The sequence below is a fragment of the Pinus tabuliformis genome, chromosome 3_1, assembly GCF_031772625.1.
Source record: "Pinus tabuliformis cultivar Carrire ecotype Pingquan chromosome 3_1, CPIR1, whole genome shotgun sequence".
In the NCBI taxonomy this organism is placed as follows: Eukaryota; Viridiplantae; Streptophyta; class Pinopsida; order Pinales; family Pinaceae; genus Pinus; species Pinus tabuliformis.
In genome coordinates, this window is record NC_142301.1 from 761,292,273 (window position 1) to 761,315,040 (window position 22,768).

At 40.5% G+C, this 22,768-nt stretch overlaps 1 protein-coding gene across 1 annotated transcript in view; it reads left to right on the forward strand.

Annotated features, from left to right (window-relative positions):
• LOC149189610 (uncharacterized) overlaps positions 1 to 22,768 on the forward strand; it is a 320,514-nt gene that overhangs the window by 196,789 nt on the left and 100,957 nt on the right. The window lies entirely within an intron of this gene.

Sequence of the window (22,768 nt, forward strand, 5' to 3'; positions counted from 1 at the left end):
GCAACTAGGGCTGACTGCAGGTAGGCTGTTTGACCAGATTTTGACTGGGCTATTTTTGGGTTGTTTTGAGGGCTGATTCATCTTGTTGTTTGGAGGCTGAAGTTGACTGAAGTTGACCAATTAGTTGAGGGTCAAATTTGTCCTGTTGACCAATGTTGACTTTTTTGGTTAGGGCTCTTTTGCTGCTGTCATAAATTATCAGATTTGTAAATTGTACTATCTCTCTCTGTTGAACTATTGAAGACTATAAGAAGAATTGATCAAGGGTTTCCCCACATTGGGGTTTGTCCCTGGCTAGTGCCACATCTTGTGTCCTCTTGTCTTGGCTTGTCTTCTACATTTTATATTTATGTTCTATCTACATTTTACTACCATGTTGATGTGATTGCTAAATTGGATATTGATATTGAACAAATTAAGAAATTGAAGTAAAATTGCTCTAAAGCATAGAACATACCATTGTTGTCTAAACTCAATATGGTATCAGAGCTGAGGTGAAGACAAAGCCCAAGCAAGAGTGAAAGAGAAATCACCAAAGACAGTTGGACAAGGACAAAAGGTTCAATGGGTTCCTCATCCTGCTTCCTGGCTGAAGACAAGCTCCATGATAAATCTGACTATCATGGATGGAAGATGTCTCCTGATTTGACCTTGTAAGAAAAAGAAGTGATGGACTATGTGCAGGGTAAAATCCTTGAACCTCCTTCAAACGCACCGACTGTTGCGAAGACCAAATATAATAGGGCTGAAGTCAAAGCAAAGAAGATTATTAGGGATTCCATTGACCACCATCTGGTGGCCTACATCTCCAAATTGAAGACCTCCAAGGAGATCTACGATAGGTTGGTCGACATGTTCAAGGTTAGTAATGCTAATCAAATTCTATTTCTCAAGAATAAGTTGAAGGATATTAAGAAGGGCAAGGACGAGGATATTCACTCCTATTTCTTGAGGATTACGAAGATTAAGAATGATCTACTCTCGATAGGAGAAGTCATTCCTGACAGGGAACTTACTCTCACCACCCTTGGAGGACTCCCACTTGAGTGGTATGTATTTAGAACTACCGTCCTTAACAATTATCAACTTCTAGGGTTTGAAGAATTGATGTCGAGATGCATTCAAGAAGAAACAAGGATGGTGGAGCAAGAAATGCCTTCTAATTGAAGCAACCCCACTGCATTCTCTGTTGCCAAAAGGAGAAATAATGCATGGTCTAAATGTCATTTCCATGGAAAGCCTGGACGTAAGGAAGGAAGGGCAGGTTCTTTGTTTGCAATAAGTTTGGCCACTATGCAAGGGAGTGTCCAAATAGAAGGAACACATCGCATGATCACAATCATTCCCGGGGCAACTTCAACAACAATAATCAAAGGAATGGCAGGTGCAATGGCAAAGAAAAAAGGAATGCGGGACATCAAGGAAATGGTCGACCCTCCAAGAAATCAAGGAACTGCAGGTATGAAGAATCAAATGTTGTTAACAATAAGCATAAAGAGTACTATCTTATATCGACCCTCTGCACTGCCTCCCCTCTGGACACTTTGGGAAATTGGCTGATTGATAGTGGTGCCTCAAGGCACTTCATTGGATACAAGGAAGCCCTCTTTAATTTGATAGAAAAGGATACAAACTTGGAGACCATCCTTGGAGACGATGCCACCTATCTCGTGAAGGGAGTAGGGAATGTTACCCTTCAATTGAATCAAGGTAACCCTATTCATTTGCAAGAAGTACTATATGTACCTGATCTCGAGAAGAACCTAGTGTTCATTTCAGCCATGGAGGACAAAGGGTTCAAGGTGGCATTCATCGATGTAAAGGTAAATGTTTGGAAAAGAAATTTTAAACATGCTTTTACTCTTGGGTTCAGGGTTGACACTTTGTATCAAGTTGGAGGAAGTCCATTGGGAGCCATGTCTTGCGACACATCTCTACAATCTGAACTATGGCACCAAAGGTTTGCCCATCTTCATTATAAGGCCCTACCCGATGTCAGACAAATGGTGACAGGTATGCCCGAGTTTAAAGTGGAGCATGAAGGTGTATGTATGGGATGTGTCGAAGGAAAGCTTACAAGGGGACAATTCCCCTCAAGTAATAGCAAGACCACAGATATATTGCAATTGATCCACTCCGACATATCTTGTATGCTGCTCGTAAACTCTTTGGGAGGCTACTTATATTATCTCACCTTTACAGATGATTATTCTCGCAAAACCTAGATCTACTTCTTGAAGAAGAAGGATGAAGTGTTCACTTGGTTCAGACACTTCAAAGCCTTGATCAAAAACCAATTCGAGAAGAAAATCAAGATATTGAGGACTGATAATGGGACCAACTACGAATCTAATGAATTCCAAAATTATTGTAGAGAAGCTGGCATTAAGAGGGAGACTACAACACCATACACCCCCGAGCAGAATGGTGTGGCTGAAATGAAGAATCGCTCTATTGTAGAAGCTGTTCATGCCATGCTTCATGATCAAGGCCTTCCAAAGTTTCTATGGGCTGAAGCTGCAAATACGCCTTGTATGTTCAAAACCGATGCTCTCATCAAGCATTGGACTCCAAGACTCCCGAAGAAATGTTCACTAGTAAGAAACTCGATGTGTCTCATTTTAGAATTTTTGGAAGTCCCATATATTTTCATGTGCCGAAAGAGAAAATAAGCAAATTGGGTGCATCTGGGAAGAAAGCAATCTTTGTGGGCTATAGTGAAAATTCCAAGGGATATAGAATTTATGTGGCTGGTCAAAAAGAAGTTGAGATAAGTCATGATGTCACCTTCGACAAAGATATGGCCCCCAAGAAGATCAACAACCTTCCTATCCCAAGGAAGGACAAAGAAGCATAAACCAGAAATCATGGTGAAAAAGAAGACGAAATGATGCATGATGTTGATGAACCCATGGATCCTATAGATCCTCCTCCTCCTCATGAGCCTTCCTCCTCTAAGAGGAGACCCTCATGGCTTAGGGAGACTCTCGAAGATGCTGAGAGACACATTGCACCAAAGGGGACTTTCCATGAAAGCAAGAAGCCAAACAAGTATCAAGGATATTTGACCGCCATGAGCACTATCATTCAAAATGAGCCTTCATCATTCAAAGAACCCGTGAAACATCAAGTATGGAAGGATGTTATGAATGAAGAATACGAGTCAATTATTGATGTTTGGGATGTGGTCCCTAGACCATAGGACAAATCGGTTGTCACCTCTAAGTGGCTCTACAAAATCAGGCATGGAGCTGATGGAAGTGCAGACCCTCTCATTCACAAATGTAAGAGGGAGTTGGCTTCTGAATTTGAGATGAAGGAGTTAGGACTGATGCACTATTTCCTAGGGTTGGAGGTCTGGCAAAAGTGAGGTGAAATTTTCCTCTCTCAAGGAAAATATGTTGTGAAGATATTGGAAAGATTTGGGATGGTGGACTACAAGCCTACAACTACTCCGATGGAACGTAACTTTAAGAAGTTATGTGGTAGTGTTGCTGGACTTCAATTAGGAAACGCTTTTGAGTATAGTGAACTCAAAAGAGTGTTGGGTTGTGTTATATTCTTTCCACGTAGTTAATAGGGGGTTTGAAGGGCACCCGTAACCCGGAAAATTTTGGTTTTGGACCATATGTTAGGTTGGGCGGACCCACCTATGGTTTTGTGCATGATTTTCGCACATGTTTTTTGGACGCGATGGCTTTCGGTCCATGGTATTGGACGCGATGGTTTTCGGTCCATGGTATTGGATGCTTCGGCATGTATAAATATGTATTGTAACATTGAAAGGAACATAATGAAAAATCAAGCTGGTAGTCCCGGTTTTGGGATCCAGGGAAAAATCTCTGTGCATATGTGTTTTATGGGTTATGCTCTCGCATTGCTTATTTTCTTTGTTTAAGAATTCGTATGCAGGTAATTTCTGTACAGGGTTAAAACCTACAAAGAGCACTAATGTTCTTGGTGAACTCCTGTTTGGACATATGTTTTGCAGTTAACACATTGAGCCAATATATGGTTGAACCTCATCATATACATTGGATTGGTGCTAAGAATCTTTTGAGATATCTTCAGGGCACAATCACTCATGGACTGAGATACATTGTCGAAGTTGTGAGGCTGCATGGTTATTCTAATGTTGATTGGGCTGGTAGTGTAGTGGATCGCAAGAGCACTTCTGGATGTTGTTTTTCTTTGGGTTCTGCTTCGATATCCTGGATGAGCAGGACGCAAAAATCAGTTGCCTTGAGCACTGTCGAGGCTGAATACATAGCTGCTAGTATGGCCTCCTGTGAAGCTATTTGGTTGAGGAAGCTCTTTAGTGAGCTGTTTGGACATACGCTGGATACCATCGTGATCCTCTGCAACAACTAGAGTGGGATCCGATTAGCAGAGAATCCTGTGTTTCATGATTGCTCCAAGCATATAGATATCAGGTACCACTTTATCCGGAATATGGTACAATGAGGAGCAATAAGGCTCCATCACATTGGGACCTTAGTCACCAGGTTCGAGTTCGAGTTCGAGTTCGAGGACCATGAAATTCGAATAAAGTTCGGCAACTCAAATTTTGTCGATAAAATTCGACATATAGAAATTCGAAAAAAAAAATGTATATTAAAGATAGATATATCATATGCATATGAGAAATGGTATGGAGTGAATTTTATCATGATTATCCTTATAATCAGACTATTAAATGCTTAATATCAAATTTTATATCAGAATAGATCAATTTTTCAATAGCTGCACTCACCAATTGTTAGCTCAAAACCAAATATCAGACCTTTATGACTGCTGCAACCACAGTTTGTTAGCCCACATACACATGCCAATAACAGATCAGCCTTATAGAGAAATAACTAGCAGAGCTAGGAAATGAAAATTTGGAGATTTGACCACAAAAAAGTGATGTTTAATGCTTGATACTTGGTGACCAACCCTTGCAAGGTCTGAAAAACGCCGAATTTCCCTTGAAAAACGCCGAATTTCGAATTTAATGCTTCAAATTCGGCGTATCTGGTGACTAAGATTGGGACTAATAAGCAGGTCACCGATATTCTGACAAAGCCCCTGGGGAAGGTCAAGTTCTTGGCCAGGTCAAGTTCTTGGCCTTCCGAGAACAACTTGGAGTCATGGAGAGACCCTCTTATGAGGGTCTTGTATGAGATGGACATTGAGCTTTGGCAACTCTGGGGGGCTTGGGGTACTTCTTGGAACAATGAGAAACCATAGCTTGAGTGGTTCAGCCCAACGTTGCATGAAGCGGGGATGAAGCGAAGACGTTTTTTGTAAGCGGGGATGTGGAAGCGTCATTTCCTAAAAATCTAGGAAGCAAAGTGTCTCGGAAGCGTCTACTATATATACAATTTTTTTTTAATCCATTTTTGCATTTATATTAAAAAAAAACATCCAAAATACCAAATTAGTTGTAGAAGATATGGAAGTATGCATATTTGTACATAAATCAAGATAGATATGGCATCCATTGTACATTAATGATTAATTAATCGAGCATCAACCATTTGGATGCATCAACCATCTAGAATCTAGACTCTTCTCCTCTTGTCTAGCCTTTGCCTCTACCTCAATTGTCTAGGGATATTAGGCAACATTGCCAAATTTTGATCAAACTACCTAATCCAAGCCTTAAAATATGGTAGAAAAATATTAACATGCTTGATCAATGATTTTGACTTTGATTGAAAGGTAATTTTTTGTTAAGGGCATGACAAAGGAGTTCAACAATTAACACCACCAACACTGGGGTACATGTAAGGCTTGGTGCTCTTGATTAAATGCTAATCACATACCCTCATACATCATATAATATAATGAAATGCTACAATCCCATTGATCCTGAAAACTATTAATTCTCCTGAATTTCGAATAGGATATGAGATTCTATTTTCTCCATATGAAGTCCAATGAGGCTGGAACCACTCTCAAACATCCCGAGTCATTTCATGTTAATGTTAAAAATTTAAGTAAAATGATGAAAATGAGAAATAAAGAGAATGTCACTTTTACTAAGGAGCATCAAGGGAGCACCTTGGGAGTGTCTGAGAAGCCCCAACCTAACTTAGAACCCTACGAAACCTTATGGAACCGCCCGTCTCCCTTCGGATCTGTGTCTGATCCGCCGCAGATTCGGGGAGGACCCGTTGTCAGATCTGCTGTTCAGAAATCTAGAGCCACGGATCGCGCTGGCACGGTTCTGAATTTCCAGGAACTGTCTTTGCTGGCTCGATCTGCGGTTCCGAAATTCCGAACCGCGGATTGGACAACTGATCCCCTACAGATCTGTACGGGACATGGTTCCTAGTTTGGATACTTGGGGGGTGGGTTTGTGCAACACTGGTTCGACCTTCCCCTAGTGGTTTGCTGTGTATAGGGTGAGTAGTTCAACCTTCCCCTGCGATACCCCTTGGCGACATGTATGCAGGATGAGTGGCTCATCCTTCTCCTGTTGAGACATCCTACCCATGCAGTCTAGGAATCATGGGAAGTACCTCTCATCTGGCCAATGAGTAGGGAAATGAGGATAGGGGCCATAGTACTATCGATGGACACATCGTGTACCACTGTACTCCTTATGCTAGGATGACTGATATTGATCTGGGATCAATTGGAACTGACTTTGGGTCAGTAAGAGTGGTATGACACACTCTCATTTGATTGGGACTGACTTAGGGTCAGTAGAGAATGGTATGATACATTCTCGATCACTTCTTCTTCTTCATAGTTTAGCAGAGCAGAGGAGTGCATTGATGGTAGAGATAGTATAGATTGGCAGATGGATTAGCAGATGGAGTTCTCCCTAGTTGAGAGGGAGTGTTAAAATTGGCAACTAGGGCCAAAATCCACATGGGTCATCTTATTTATGACAACTGATATTTTTCTTGGGTTCCTCTCTCTGAGAGGTGTAGGATTGATCTAAAGATCATGCGATTATGATATGTACAAATGAAGTTATGAATTTATTTTGATTATGATCAAATTGTCAAGGTCGGCCAACAAACTTATGTAGGTTCAGAAGCCCAACCGTCACGTCTATTCATCCTCAACGTTCCATATAAAGAGAAGGTGACGTAGCCTCATTTGGACACACTCATCTTCACACTTCTCTCTCTCTCCTCATTGACTAGGTACGGATTTCTGGGCCTCTCTCTCTTCACACATCCGAAATTTCAGGAGAGTGAAATTTGAGGAGGCCGAAATTTCAGGAGACAGAATTTCTGGACAGTTTGACGAAGCATTGACTAGCATGCGTTGACCTCCTTTGGCTATGTTTTTGTGAGGGCTATCTTTGTTTGGGCATGCCACATTTTTGGCTACAGAAGTCGAGGCTAAACGTTGACTTTGACCAGTGTTGATTATAGCTAGGTCTGACCGTAGGTGGGCCGTTTGACCAGATTTTGACTGGGATGTTTTGAGGGTTGATTCATCTTGCTATTTGGAGGCCGAAGTTGACTAAAGTTGACAAATTAGTTGAGGGTCAAATCTGCCCTGTTGACCAGTGTTGACTTTTCTAGTTAGGGCTCTTTTGCTGCTGTCATAAATTATCAAATATGTAAATTGTACTATCTCTCTGCTGAACTATTGAAGACTATAAGAAGAATTGATCAAGTGTTTTTCCACATTGGGGTTTGTCTGTGGCTAGTGCCACATCTTGTGTCCTCTTGTCTTGGCTTGTCTTCTACTGTTTATGTTAATGTTCTATTTGCATTTTACTATCATGTTTATGTGATTGCTAAACTAGATATTGATATTGGGCTAATTAAGAAATTGAAGTAAAATTGCTCTAAAGCATAGAACATACCATGTTGCCTAAAATTAATAGTATCATCATCCCTGTATAAGGTCACTGATATCATATAGCTCCCATTGTCATATCCATCAAGGGATGGACCATTACTGGCATCTAGAATTATCATAGATCCCCCATCAGTTATTATCATGCCAAACTAAACTATTGTACATTATCATTCACATAAGTTGTATCTAGAATTTAATTTACACAGGTCACTGTTATGATGAGGTTCCAACATACATCAAAGTTCCATTGTATAAAAAGTTTCTAGCATATATCATGGTTCCAACATACATACATACTTTACTAATCACTGTTATATTTCTCAAATACAAGCCACTATAAAGAATCATACTGCCATATGCATAAATTGTTGTAGATAACCAACCCATACTCCTCAGCCAATCTTTGCCATACTCAACTTAGCAAAGTCATAGAATGATGCCAGCCTAGAATAGAACAGAGAAATACTAATACATGACAAAGAGATGCCATTTATATATATGACTGGAAGATAGAGTATCGATGCCAACAGAACCATACATACGATGCTTGCCATACGCTATTAAATAATTTATTGTTTATGTCTTACATAGCGGTTAGTGAAGCCCCCATAGAGATATATCATGTCATGCGGAGATCACATTATCGCTATAGAAAGAGATGCCACAGAGCTACTATAAAGAGCAATCGATTCATTATAAAATCCAAGCCACATATAGAGGAAAGCAAACAATGATGCCAATGACCCGTGAGTCATCATACTATGATGTATGCGTCACTCTTAATATATGCAGGCCATAACATAATGTATGCATTATATTGTAATGTGCGGGCCATACCATTATGTATGTGACCATACTGTTCAAACTAAGATGTGTGCGGGTCATAGTGAGCCACAAAAATTAAACCACAGAATGATCAATTCAAGTAACAAAGCTAATCTATAAAATATGAGCCCCGAAATCGAGTCAATAAAACCCAGATGCGAAACATATGAACCGCAGAACCTTTTCAAGCTGCTCGTACGGAGAAAATAAACTTGAGGCATAGTAAATTTATAGCTATTGCCATGAAGGGCCATGACCCTTGAGGGGAGCCGACATGAATGAAGCTGATCTTGAACTTTCGACTAGAATGTAAATTCAAATAATTATTTAAATATAAATGCCTTCCTTATGTTTTTCCCAAATAAACTTGTGCTTGTTACTGCTCAAACTAGCAGGGGTCCGAGGAGGGGATCCTATAGAGCAACTACTAGGTCAAGTGGCAACAATGGAGCAATAGCCCACTGTCACCTCAGTTAAAGCTCCCTGCTCTTTACGGACTTTCATCGATGGGAGGAGTCCCGGTATGAGAGGAATCACTAGAATAGATGGATCAATGATAGGATGCAGGGTGATTCCTAAAGCCTATTCACAAGAGAGGCTCAGATAATGGGCTTACTTGCTATAGAAGCAAGATGGATGGCTCTCTTAGAAGGGCTAAGAGGATGCCTAGACCTAGGGTTTGAGGAGTGTTACTTGAAAAGAAGTGCCCAAGATCAAGGAATCCTAGAAGACTAGGGTTTCTAAGTGATCTTTGTGAAATTGAAGTTATAATGTAGTGGGACCACAAAGAAGCCCAAGTGGGCCCAAATGAGGTCAAGGGTTTGGATTGGAGCGACAAATGGATGATCTTGACCAAGTTGAGGAGGGGAATAAGATCAAAGGAATTGATTTTCTTTTGGAATTTAAGTACAATGATCCTAATGAAGCCACCAACCAAAGGGAACCTAGGCATGGGAATGGTCTTCAGGCTAGGGCTTGCAAGATCTTGAGATTCCACCATGGGAGCGGCCTTAAATTTGGAGGACCTCTCAAAAAGACTCCAACGTAGCAGTTGACCAATTTTCAAAGATTTTCAATGGCTAGAAACGATTTTAGGTGATGCCCTAGGAGGCCTACTAGGTTAGGGCTTAGAAGAGAAGGTAGGAGGTGAAAAAAGTTCTTTTGCGATCACCTTTGGATTAGACCAATGCCTAACCTATTGGGAGAATGGAGTCTAATGGAAACAATGTTTAGAGATGCTTAATTCCAATCATGCAGTTCCCCAGCGACTTTGCATGGCATTAACAACAACTAGGTTACAAGGGAAATTTATACTTCTAATTATTTGCAAGTGATGACTTATCAAGATATGCATGAGCAATCATATATCCCTAGGACAATAATGCACCATACATTTCAATAATCAATATGAAAAATCTCTCACAAAGACAAGATAAGCAACTTCACATAAGCCCAAGAGTAGCTACACCAACTTCATGAACGAAAATATTCCATAGATCATTTCATGAGACAAAATTATAAGATAAGAATGAAAAGAGTACTCACAATGTATAGCAAAATTATTCCAATCATCAACTGCAAGAAAAGCAAAGCTCCAAGACAAAAATTAAGACCTTCCAAACATCAAAATGTAGTAATTCTCCAATTCGTCCAACAAAAGGTCTTGCGAAAATCTCAGGAGATACCAATCATCCAAATCCAAGTGATGATGAGATTCAAATGAGCTCTCATCAATTTATATCCTTCCTAAAGAGTTCAATTTGCCTAATTAGGCCTAATTAAGCTCCAAATAATAAAATAATGTACAATAATGACATGACTTGGTGACAATCCCACCAAGATGTGAAAATTCTATCACTGCAGCAACTAATTTACTCTTCCTACTTATTCCACAATAAGTTATTCATGAAATTACTTCAATAAACATTAAAATAAATATTGCTGCAGATATCACATCGTAATACAGAAACAAACATAAGCACAAGAATCAACACATTGACACAGTTATTTTGGACAATAGTCCTCGGAAAAACCCAATGCAGGAAAACCGGTGCAACAAGGGAGGTTTTTATTATTCAGCAATTCTTTAGTACAACATTGTGTCAAACTAGCTTATCCACAAAGAGAAATGATTCTCCAGCACTTCTCCCAATCCCAACGTCAGCCCGACTGACCTCTGTGTGGCTCTCCAACCCTCTGCGTCAGCCCTGGGCCTCTCTGCGTCACCCACGCAGGCCCAACTAGTGATTGTGCAGTCTTCTGCTGCCTTTGCGTCTACCTGAAAAGTCCTGCGTTTGCCTCTCCTGCGTCAACGCTGATCTTCAGTGGCTGATCCCGCCTCTCTGCTCCGTATTTGCTGCCTCCTGATTGCTCACCAGACCACTAGTTCAATTTCTCAGCTAACCCCGCTCCAAAAATTGAACTGATTGCTCTTCCTCGGTGTGTTCTCCAAGTGACCCTCAAGCGTCCTCTTATACTTTTCTCGTTGACACATCAATGACCGAGATTAAGTCCCTAATCAATGGCTAAGATTCGATCTGGCTTGATTCACATACACTTTTATATTAATTCACATTAATATTTTATTTTTCATAAGTTTAGACATAGGGACTCCATTAAAAATATTAATTATTTTAATATCTCCCAAACTGTTTAGAGTCTGCTCAAACCCTTACTGGGTATTGGATATCTCATGTGCCTTAGCCTCTTCACCCATTTTCGTGGCTAGAGCACTTTTGATGCTACCCCAAATCAACACTCCCTCTTAGCGAGGACCGTGCTCTAGTAATACGCCTGACTGAGCATCACTCTGATTATCCAGCATCGGTCCCTGTGCTGATGCTAGGCCTGCTGCCCAACATCCTCTGCACTGCTGCATCCTGTATTGCTACCCATGGATTTGCCACTGCCACTGCTGCATCCGTACTACAACTCCCTCTGCATCCGTGCTGCTGCTGGTCCTTTCTCCCACACTGCATGCGCACTCGAAATCCCTCTACATCCTCGCTGTTATTACTCCCATTTCTGCTACTGAAATGGGTTCTTTACCATCCCCATCTTTTCCCTGAAGTAGTCAAACTTAGTCCTTCCAAGGGCCTTGGTGAGTATTTCTGCCACCTGTTCTCTTGTGGGAGTGTAGCTCAACCGTACAGCTCCTCGTTGGACACAGTCCCTGACAAAGTGACATCGGATATCAATATGCTTCGACCTATCATGAAACACTGGATTCTTAGAGAGCTTGATGCAACTCTGATTATCGCACATGATCCTGGTTGCCTCCATATTCCTTCTGAATAGGTTCACAAGCAATTTTCTAAGCCATATGGCCTCACACGAATCTGTGCTTGCCGCCATATATTCTGCCTCAAATGAGCTAAGAGCAACGAACTTGTGTTTCCTACTGCACCAGGGGGTCATTCCCGATCCAATGTTGAAACAATACCCAGAGGTACTTTTTCGATCCACTAAACTTCCTGCCCAATCTGCATCAGTAAATCCACTCAATTTGATATCCTTACTCCTGGCGTACAAGAGTCCATAATCGACTGTTCCTTGTAAGTACCTGAGAACATGTTTGTAGCTGCCCAGTGCTCCCTCTTCGGTTCCACCATGAACTGACTGAGGGAGTTGACAGCGTAGCAAATTTCTAGCCTGGTATTGACCAAATACATCAGGGACCCTATGAGCTGCTTGTATAGGGTGGGATTGACATCCTTGTCTTCTGATGCATCAATCTTCTTCTAGTTGGTGATCGTTGGCGTAGCCATAGGTCTACAGTCCTCCATCCCAAATCTTTTCAGGATTTCCGTAGCATACCTCCCTTGCCCAAGGAAGATTTCTCCCTTCTACTGCCAAACTTCCAACCCTAGGAAGTAGTGCATTCGTCCCGAATCCTTCATATCGAATTCAATGGCTAGATTCTTCTTGAAGTCCCCAATGAGTCTGGATGATTCTATCAGTATGAGATCATCCACATACAATACTAAGATTAGGGGCTCGTTCTCTACAACCAAATAGTAGAGGTTTGGATCCATGTCACTCTTGACAAACCCCATCTTCTGCAAGTAGCCATCTATTCGACCATTTTGATGCTCTCGGTGCCTATTTCAGCCCATACAAGGCTTTCTTCAATCTGCATACATGAGACTTCTTCTCATGGGTTTCAAAGCCCTTTGGTTGTTCAATGTATAGTTATACCTCCTCTTCTATTACCCCGTTTAGAAATGCCGTTTTGACATCCATCTGATGGGTCTCCCATCCCATCTGGGCTGCAAGAGATATCACGGTTCTAATAGATGTATACCTGGCTACCGGGGCGAAGGTATCCTCATAGTCAATCCCTTCCTTTTGAGCATACCCCTTAGCCACAAACCTGGCCTTGTATTTCTCAACACTGCCGTCTGCAGCGTATTTGATCTTGTAGATCCATCTTGAACCTACCACAGATCTGTCTTGAGGTCTTGGCACCACCTCCCAAACATCGTTTACCATTGTGAAGTTATATTCCTCCACCATCGCATGAAGCCAAACTTGATGTTGAGTTGCCTCCTTGAAACTAGCAGGCTCTCCATCCTGAGCTACTAATGCCTAATATCTATCTGGTTGTTTTCGCTCCCTCTTATTGTTTCTTGGCGCACCGATGAAGTCCTCTACATCTCGCAGAATCTGACAAAGTTCCCTGCTAGTTCTTCCTTTGCCAACAGGTGCTTCTGTTCACTCCTCCTCCTCATCCCGAGAATCTTCCTATTCTGAGGAAGAATTCTTTACTTCTGTTGGTTGAAGAGGCTTAACCAATGGCTCCTCTTTCAACGGCTCCTCGGAAGACATCTCGCGAGATCTTTTGAAAGCCCTGTCCTCCATGAATTTTACATCTCATCGTACTACTACCTTCTTGCTCCCTGGAAGATAGATTATGTATGTTGTAGCATTGTCGCTCTATCCCATCAAATATCCCTTTTTCGCAGTCTGATCTAGCTTCTTCCTCTTTTCTTCAGGTATGCAACAATATGCTAAATTGTCAAATATCCTGAAATGATTGACTTCAGGTGTCTTCCCCGTGAAGACTTTCTCTAGAGTAATCTTGCCCAATGCCCGATGAGGAGTCCTGTTTTGAACATAGACTGCTGTGTTGCATGCTTTCGCCCACAGGAATTTTGGCATATCCTGATCATACATCATGGCCCTAGTTGCTTCTACAATAGTCCTGTTCTTTCTTTCTGCTACCCCATTCTACTCCGGATTGTAGGGAGTTGTCCACCCTTTTCTGATGCCCTCCTTAGCACAAAAAACAGTGAAGTCTTTATCGACATATTCTCCACCATTATCTGAGCGCAAAACTTTTATTTTCTTCCTAGTCAGATTCTCCACCAGAGCCTTGAACTCCTTGAATCGACAGAAAACCTCATCCGTGGTTTTCAGAAAATAAATCCAAGTTTTCCTTGAGTGGTCATCAATGAAGGTAAGGAAATACTCGGCACCACCGAGAGCTTTGACGGACATAGGTCCGCAGATATCTGTGTATCATTCCTAGTACACTCTTGGCCCTGTGTTTGCTCCTAGGAAACGCTGCCTTGGCATACTTTCCTAGAGCACATCCCCTGCATACATCATCTCGTAACGTACTCATATCCGGAACTCCTGTTACAGTGCTCCTGAGAATTCTCAAAACTCCATGGTGCATGTGACCCATTCTTTTGTGCCATAGTTCGTTCAAGTCCTTGTCTCCATGACTGCTTATTAATGCCATTGGTGATTCTAGTTGTAATCTATACAACCAATTACTTTTGATCCCGATTTGCACTTTCTTTTTCCAGCTTGGGTGTTTGACATATACCTTCTCCTTGATGAACTAAACGTCATAGCCCTTGCCTTGTAGTTGCGATACGGAAAGTAAGTTCATCCCCAATCCTGGTACATGTAGCACATTTGTAGCATAGAACCGTTTTCCCGATTCTGTCTGAAAGACTATGGAACCCTTCTCTACTGGAGTACACTTTGCCTTGTTCCCCATGGTGATCTGAAAGTTCATCTTCTCTTCTTGATATTTTGAGAAACACTCCCTGATTCTCGTCATATGCCACGAGGCTCCACTGTCTATATACCATACTTTTGATGATGCAACACTAGTCATACACGCCACTTCTTCTTCCAGCCTGGAAGCTAACATAGAGAAATCGACATCTCTTTCTTTTGTGTAATCTTCTGAAAATCTGTGTTAGTCCCCTGACGTGGATGCCTTTGCATCGTGGTCTCGACCCATAACTAATTTTCCCTTCCTGTCTTTGATTACTCCCTTTGATACCATGTGAAAATTCTATCACTACAACAACTGATTTACTCTTCCTACTTATTCCACAATAAGTTATTCATGAAATTACTTCAATAAACATTAAAATAAATACTGCTGCAGATATCACATCGTAATACAGAAACAAACATATGCACAAGAATCAACACATTGACACATTTATTTTGGACAACAGTGCCCGGAAAAACCCAATGCGGGAAGACCGGTGCAACAAGTGAGGTTTTTATTATTCAGCAGTTCTTCAGTACAACAGGTTGCCAAACAGGCTTACCCATAGAGAGAAATAATTCTCCAACACTTCTCCCAATCCCACCGTCAGCCCGACTGACCTATGCATGGCTCTCCAACCCTTTGCGTCAACCCTTGCTTGACTGCGTCAACCCTGGGCCTCTTTGTGTCACCCACGCAAGCCCAGCTAGTGACCGTGCAGTCTTCTGCTGCCTTTGCGTCTGCCACTCCTGCCTCCGCGCTGATCTTCAGTGGCAGATCCCGCCCCTCTACTTTGTACTTGCTGCCTCCTAACTGCTCACCAAGCCACTGGTTCAATTTCTCAACTAACCCCGCTCCAGAAATTGAACTGACTGCTCTCCCTCAGTGTGTTCTCCAAGTGACCCTCAAGCTTCCTCTTATACTTTTGTCGTTGACATATCAACGACTGAGATTAAGTACCTAATCAATGGCTAAGATTAGATCTGGCTTGATCCATGACTTTTGGACCATTCTAACACAATTTCATATTAATTCACATTAATATTTTATTTTCCGTAAGTTTAGACTTAGGGACTCCATTAAAAATATTAATTATTTTAATATTTCCCAAATTGTTTAGAAGCTGCCCAAACCCTTTCTGGGTATTGGAGATCTCATGTGCTTTAGCCTCTTCACCAATTTGTGTGGTGAGAGCACATCCGATGCTACCCCAAATCAGCACAAGGTAACTCCATAATACAAAGATAAGCCACTCAAGGATGAAAAATAGTAAATACAATGAGTCGTTGGGCCCTTGAAGAGGCCTAGTGGAGTCCAACTTGTGCCAAGGTGAGAATAGGCTCCAAACATAGTGGTCAAGGGGGTGGCCCCTTGATATCCAAGAAAATCAAATGTGGTGTCCCCAAGTGGGTGTGGGGGCACGATGACATCCTCATGGGTCTCCATGTGGATCAGTAATGCCTGTATACCATCTGTAAGGGCTAGAATGATGACATAAGCCCTCCCTCTATTTCCCACGGTGAGACATATCCCCATTTGGGCCTTGGAACATCTGCCAAGTGTGTGGTTCAAGTGTGAAGCTGACATGGTGGTCTAGGTGCATCATCCTCATCCAAAAAAGGTGGAACACGGGCAATCAGTGAGTGGTGCTGAGGGATCCATGAAGTGGCAATGTGATCTTTGCTACGGTGGAGGCCCATGGCTCTCAACGCTCACCCTACAAGTGCCAATATGATCCCTTGGACGGCTTGGACCCTGGATAGGGAGACCAAACCCAAACCCAAATGGAGACCCACCTGCAATCTTGCATAAGATCCAATACATCCCCTCGCCTTCCAGTACACCAAATCATTAGAGTAATTGAGTAAAAGAGCTTACAAATCATGGAATCAAATGGACACTTCATAGTAGTATGCCCTTCCATAGTGGGCTTTAACATGTACTGGTGTCTCCAAGCTCAATAAGTTTTGAAATATGTAACTAGGTTCGGTTTTCATAATGACATATGTAATCATGATTTTATGTATTTGATGTAATGAGAAAAAAATAAATTTATTATTGTTATTCTTGAGGCATGGGTTTCATGCTCAAGGATTTCTTTTTAGGTTAAGCTCCCATTGTGAGCTCCTAGGGCTTGTCACTAAGTCTACAAGACATTAAGTCATTTTCATGTATGAAAGACCTATTTTGGGGCATGTTACACATTGTAAAAGAAATTATTTGAGTCAAAATAAAGTCAAATAACCCTCCAAGACCTCATCAAATGCTAACAAACAAGTTGGCCTATCTAGAATGTGAAGTCGGCCTAAAGGCAGTTACAAGTCGACCTACAATGATGGACATGAAGCCTTTATAAAGGAGGACTCGACCTCATTCAAGGACTCACTCAACACACACAAGTTCAAGCAAGGAAGAGCAGAAGTGTGAGGAAGAAAAGGACAAAAGGGAAGAAGAAAAATCAAGTTTTGGGACTGTATTCTTGGGTATTCTTCTCACACGTGCGAAGTGAATTAGGGTCTCCTTTTGTAGCAAGTTACAGTCATCATCAAGGACTAAAATCTGGGTCAAGGAAGGTCTCTCTAGCAAGCCGATTTGTTAAAGAAAGGAAGTCAAGTCAAGCGAAGTTGAAAGGAGGCAAATTTTTCGATTTTCAAGTGACACGTGACCTAGGGTTTCTGCTGAAGAAGCAAGCCAAAATTTTGAGCTAGGGCCAAAATTTGAGGCAATGGAACAAGTTTGACCAGCGTTGAATTGAAGGAAGAGATGTTCATCAAGAAGAAACTTTGAATTGGTCTTGGAGGGGTTTTGGTCAAGGGTCTAGGTCTTGGAATTCGTCAATTGAAGATTCTATAAGAAGAATAATTCTTGTGGGGTTTCCTCCCAGATTAGAGAGGTTTCGGCCTTGGTTGATCGCTTATATCTTGTGTCCTTTGTCTTATTGTTCTTTACAGATTGGTAGCTATTTGATGAAGAAAAACGCTAATAATAACAAGTGAAAGAACAAGCTAACTATGTGAAGTAAAAATGCACCACAAACAGTTATCAAAACAAGAGAAATCTTTCTATGTTGATACCCCTAGATTTCTCAACAATAAGGGGGTTAACCAAGGACTGTATTAAGTGGTTTCTACTTCTAAATGGGGTGACATGTCCATTGTACATCCATCAAATGGTAGGTGACATGTGATTTAATGGTGGAACAAAATGGGGTATCAGGGGAAGGCTCCAAGCCACATGCCACAGTATAAGGGTAGCCATAATAAGGGGAGCCCACACTTGGGTGTATGAATGTAGGAGGGAGCAATTGTGGTACATGAGTTACCCTGACCTTTGTTTTCCACCCTTCTTGATATGCCTTTTTCCTTTTATTGTTTTTTCTTTTATAATTGCTAGGGGGTCGAGGGGACGAGATCATGATTTCTAAGATGTAGCAGTGGATACCCCCTTTAAGGTGGGGTAGTTCATCACCCACCAAGGGTTGGGACAGTCATGGTTTCCTTAATGATGAAAGGGGTCAATATGAGGGGTTCTAGGAACCAGGGTGATGGCCATAATCAAAGGGGTAGAGCTCATTTGGCTTTTCCCCACATGCTAAATGTGTATGTCTCGACCATATTTTGCATTTTATGGTGCTTTTCCTTTTGAGAGTGGCCAAATTATGCTTTTTATTTTTCTTTTAGCTGCATCAACCACCAGGGCATCATTGCAGGCCTGACCCAAAGTGTGGGCAAGGGGAGGGGGAGGCTAACTCCTTGTGGACCTAATGGACAAATGTGGACCCAAAAGGGAAATATGGTGAATGGGGTTATAATGAGCGAAGGGGAGTGATGTATGTGGTGCCTGCGGAGGGGAGTGATGTATGTGGTGTCGGGAAACAAGACCACACAACCAAATCAGGGTTTCCCATCTAGTGCCACCCCTAAAGCTAATAGCCAATAAAAGAGATCCCACGAGACTAGGATATAAGGCTAACCATCAAATTGGACAGAGGAGATGAATACAAACCAAACCCACTCTTTCAGTTGAATCCCCCCACCAATCCATGCCTAAAAGTGTCCATGATAAGTAAACAAAATTACCCAACTACACAATTGAAAGCCATAGCTTCGGGGTTGGGAGGCCCATCATCAAACATACGATCATAACAAATGGGTGAGGGACCACATGGCTGGCTCAGGTGGCCGACATAGTGGCATATCGAGCTATCTGGTGGCTGCAAGGGGTTGGTGATTGTCGGTTGAGGACCATCTAGGACAAAATTTTTCTCCTATGGATACCATCCACAAGTGGTGGGTAACATCTGGCTCCAATTGGGACATGATCTCACAAAAGAGTGCTCGAACATACTCGAACGAGGAGGTCATGAGAACACCGACAATCTCTTGGGACCGCAGACCTATCACCTGCACATATCAAAGATCAAGCACATGGGGCAACATGTTTTTGTGGTGTCTTATGATCACCCATGCTTAATATTAGGCCATAAAATCAACACAAAATAATGTCAAGTGTCAAGAAAATGGGTGATATGACTCAATTTGACTGGTTGTGGCCAAAGTTCGTCGTTAAGTTTGGAAATGTAATAATAATCTTCTCTGACCTTTCCATGAATCTTGACAGGCACAGGGTTTTTATCTACCAAAACTACACCCCCAACCTTTTATTCCTTTTTGGGCTTCCATTTCTTGTTTGTCTTGTGATTGTGCATCTTAAGGATACGTATTACAGACCTCTTGAGAAGGGAGAATAAAGGACGACTCCTTGGTCTCAAGAATCTTATAATAAGGGATGGGCCCTGGTTTTACCACGTGAGTAGGGTACATGGGTTCTCTATAAAGGGTAAAGGGAGTTCCATCAGACTGCGGGATGGTGACATAGGATAAGTCCATTTGGAGTTGACCACCAGAAGTAGCCACCCCATTTCCTAGACAATAGCATTCCTCACATATTGTGAATATCGATGACCACAACATCCATGAGTAATGATATATCAGGTTCATAGCTAAGGAAACCTTTAGATCCCTTATGAGGCCTTCTGCTTCAATAGGCTTGGAGTTGAAACCACAAACCACCTTATATTCATGGGTAATGCTAAGATTTAGTTGCTTCATGACTTTTAATGGCATGATATTTGCGGAAGCCCCTGAATCCCGCATACAATTATGTAAGAGGAGGTCATTGATAGCTAAGGTCAGCAAGAATGGTTCCTGTCCCGGATTTCATTTGGAAAGGTGAATATTCTGCAATGTTGTTGGTGTTAATTTTTATTATTTATCCATAATTATAATTATGGTTCTTTACTGTCACATCTTTTCATTGTGACTTTATCTCTTCGGCATCATATAAAGAGGTCATATTGATCAATTGTAGTCATTCATTCATATTAATTTATATATGTTTTCTTGATCCTTTTGGATTATTTAGACTTGTCCTTTTATTTGTTTTAGACTTCACGTTATTTTGAATCCTTTCCAAAACATTTTTAGATATAGAGGAACATGACGAGAATAAGTGGGTAAATTTTTTGAAGAAACCATTCGAAAAGATTGATTTACAGTTTGAAAACAAGCTCCTTGCTTGTGAAGGTGATTGTGTAAAGCATTAGCTAGAAAGTATTAAAAATATTATGAGGAATCACAACAAAAGAAGGAAGATCTGTAGAATTTTTTTGACTAAATTTTCTCATACAAAGATAAGGAAATCATTCCTATTAAAAGTCATAGTCAAAGCTTTGTTACTGAAAAAAGAGTAACATGTGAAGACATCAATCCAGAGGTTGGTAATGTGACATCTACCGACCCAATTAGAGCAAGAATGTTTTCAGGAGTCAAAGTGCAAACCAGAGAAAAAAGAGAGCTATATGTAATCAATTGAAATGAAAATTCAAAATATTATTGATCTACAAAATGACACAAAGTATAAGATGAATATTTTAATAGACAAATTATATTGAATTGGAGTATCTTAAAGATGAGATCAAGACGCACCATGTTACAACTACAAGGACACGTTATTGTCATCCTAATTCCAAGATTTGTCATATTGACCAATTGACTTATTAGTATTGACAGTACTCATAGCAAAGTAAACGGTTTTTACATTCCAAAGAGACACAATTGGGAAACAACTGGGAGAAACAAGTCATACTTGGAGTTACAAACCAAGAAGTTCCAATCAAGAATCTTATTAACAGACACTTTATTTAATCCATCTACGATGGGCACTATTGTTTAAGACTTGGAATATCTTTTCTTTTTGTTTCTTCAATTGCTTTTAGGTTGAAGCATCTCGAGGAGAGCTGACTGGCAGTATTGTTTAGGACTTGGAATATCTTTTCATTTCGTTTCTTCAACTGCTTTTAGGTTGAAGCGTTTTGAGGAGAGTTGAATTATAGTATACCTAATCAAATCTTTGCATTGTGAATTACCTTGTCAACATTATATAAAGAGGTCATATTGATCAATTGTATTCCTTCATTCATATTAATTTATACAGATATTTTTAATCTTTCTGGATTATTTATACTTGTATTTTCATTTATAATGGCTATGCATAGTGACCATTTGGCATGTTACATTTTTGTTCAGTTTTTCACAATCAATTTTATCTTAAAACATTGAAGTAAAGACTTCCAATATCATATAATCAACACTTGCATTTTGAACTCTACTAAGCACCATTACAAGTTCCCATAGTTTGTAATTTTGTACATATTGAATAAATGGATTTTCCATAGATATACAAATCACTGAAGGTTTGTTGTTAACTTTGATTGACAACTCTTACTAACTGGATACCCATACATCTTCTGATATTTGTTTTTCATTCATAGAGATTCTTATGCCTGGCTTGCATGTCCTTATTTGTGGAAATAAGGATTTTCTGAGCCTTTTATTGGTAGATGTGAGAGCATTAACATGAACATCATTAGGTCCACAGAAGCACAAATGAAAACAAGGCATGGAAGAACCCTATATTTGGATGTATTTGACATGTTTTTGTAGAATGGGTGTTTCATCGGACTTTAGATGCAACATTTTCCTTATACAAAAATATCTTACTTATGTATCAGATATACAGCTGCTATAAATGATAGTTAACTATTGGGGAATTAAATATCCAGGGCTCTGAATGTGGACGATTTAAGAATGTTGCATCTGTCATCAACAAAAAACCTTTTGCTTCAAAGCTAGTGCTTGCAAGTTCCTGGGGGTGTGTCCATAGTTATCAGAACCGGACTGGTCATTGAACCAGTAGACCCCCCCGGGACTTGGAACTGGTCAGAACCGGATGGAAACCGGTAAAAAAACAGGACCAAAAAGCCAGTTAATGTAAAACACATAAAATATTCAAATATTAAAGAAAAACATATATATTCATGTGCATCCTTATGAATCCAAACCATTTCTACACAAATAAGCAAAAGTTCTCATTTATATAGCATGTAAGGGTGCACATAACCAAAATAGCACCGAGTGCAATCCATCTCTATACTGAAAATAAATCAGTAAACAAGCTCCACATAGCCTCTAACATCAAAAAAAATTATGCTACAACAAATATCTACATATCATCAAAATCATTGCCTATATTGGGAGCTTCATCATCAATATCACCCTCTAAGCATTAAAATTAGATAGAAAAATCATAGAATGTCAAGTCAAGGTTTTGTTTGAGTGATGGGTACTTTTTTTAATAGGCTCATGATAGAGTAGTTCGAAACCAATGCCACTAACATTAAGGTACATAGAGGGATTGGTGCTCTTGATTAAATACTAGTTCCACACCCTCGGACATGACAAAATTCAATGTAGCATTGCAATCCCCCCAATCCTCAAATCTTGGAGAACTGTTAAGTCTGCTGGGTTTTGAGTGAGATCTAAAATTCTACTTTCTCCATATGAAATCCAATGAGGTCAGAACCATTCTCAAATATCTTGAGTTATTTAATAGTAATGTTAAAATTTTAAGTAACTTTTACTTTAATAATTTAACATTACCATGAATTGCATATCATTAGTAAGACAATATGGTCAAATAATAGGCTTCCCTTGTTATAAATCAATTTTTTTGAAAAGAAAATTGTGTTCACAGGGTCCTTGGTAGAAATGT